The following is a 1,222-nucleotide window of genomic DNA, read 5'->3' as shown; positions in this document are numbered from 1 at the left end:
GGCCTGTGTGGAACACAGTGCTGTGCTGTGAAGTCCTGAACAGCTGCACCACCAGCAGCCCTCTGGTGGTGCAACCCCACACTGCTGCCACAGGGCCCAGAGGACAAAGGCCTGTCCTGCAGGGCCTGGGCAACTGAAGAGGGAGGCAGGAAAGCTGGGAGCAGCTGCCACAGCTCCCAAAGCCCAGCTATGCCCAAGGGACTGAATTTCCCAGCCCCAAACTGCCAGTGTGGCTTCAGCCGGGTGTCCCCTTCTCACCATTGAGGGATCCACACTGAGCACAAGGAGGCCTCTGAGTGCCAGGCGTCGGCTCTCAGGGCACTGGTTGTGCAGGTGCCTTGCTAGGATAGGCAGGACACCCTCATGACATTTTCTCCCATCCAGATAGTCAAGGAGCTGGAAGGCAGAGAGCAGTGAGGTGGTGGCCGGGCGGGAGAAGCCCAGAGCCACCCAGGACCGTGCCCAGGGAGCAGCACAGGGCACAGGCACCAGCCTGGGCAGCTGCGGCTGTGAGAGGACAGAGAGGGCGGAGGCAGCTGGGCGAGGTAGCGCTCGCCACCAGGCTCACCTCAACAAGGAAGGCAAGTGCAGGGAGCTCCCAGCGGGGCTCCTCCCTGCTGAGCAGCCCAAGCAGGTGGGTTGCAATGTCAGAAAAGAAGGGGATCAAGAAACTGCGCATCTGCCTGTCAAGAAAAGAAAGGAGCCATTGAGCCTGAGCAGGGTGAGCAAAGGTCTCCCAGGACTGACTCCCAGAGGTCTGGTTTTTCCACAGAAGCCATGGACTGGATATGGGCACTTTGGGAGGTGGCTCCTCCTGTGCACCTGCCTCACATCCTTTTCCAAACTGCTTCTCCAGCCCTTGGTGCCAAGAACGTCTGGCCCATGACCCTGGGCCTCTGTAGGTTGCCCCGTGCCCCAGAAAGAGATGATGGTGGCAGCAGAGAGAAGGGTATCTCACCTGGCCAGCAGCCCCACTGCATAGTGGTGGGTGTCAGCATGGAGCAGGGTGTCCCAGCCACGCTTGCGCTCCACAGCCACCACCTCGTTCTCCCAGTGTAGACAGCAGAGCAGGGCCTTGATGGTCTGTACAGCAAATCTGTGTGCAGGGCAAATTTGGTCAGATCATGCTGGGAGCCCTGGCCCAAGCCCCAAGGGCATGGGAGAGAGGGAGGATTGGGATGGAGCACCTGTTGGGGTTGTTGGGAAGGTCATGTTGCCACTG

General features: G+C 60.4%; 1 long non-coding RNA gene across 1 annotated transcript; it reads right to left on the bottom strand.

Moving 5' to 3' along the window:
- Positions 1-212: 212 nt before the first annotated feature.
- Positions 213-1,217, bottom strand: LOC114073000. The gene is made up of 4 exons (XR_003574265.1): positions 1,188-1,217; positions 959-1,096; positions 569-683; positions 213-396 (listed from the first exon to the last, which is right to left on the bottom strand). It is a non-coding gene; the product is annotated as an uncharacterized LOC114073000 (long non-coding RNA).
- Between the last annotated feature and the right edge of the window lie 5 nt (positions 1,218-1,222).

The sequence above is a fragment of the Empidonax traillii genome, unplaced genomic scaffold (genome assembly GCF_003031625.1).
Source record: "Empidonax traillii isolate 1590-97213 ecotype Southwest subspecies unplaced genomic scaffold, ASM303162v1 scaffold4868:size9150, whole genome shotgun sequence".
Lineage (NCBI taxonomy): Eukaryota > Metazoa > Chordata > Aves > Passeriformes > Tyrannidae > Empidonax > Empidonax traillii.
Note: the sequence above shows the minus strand (reverse complement) of the source record. Positions and strands in the feature narration are given on the sequence as shown.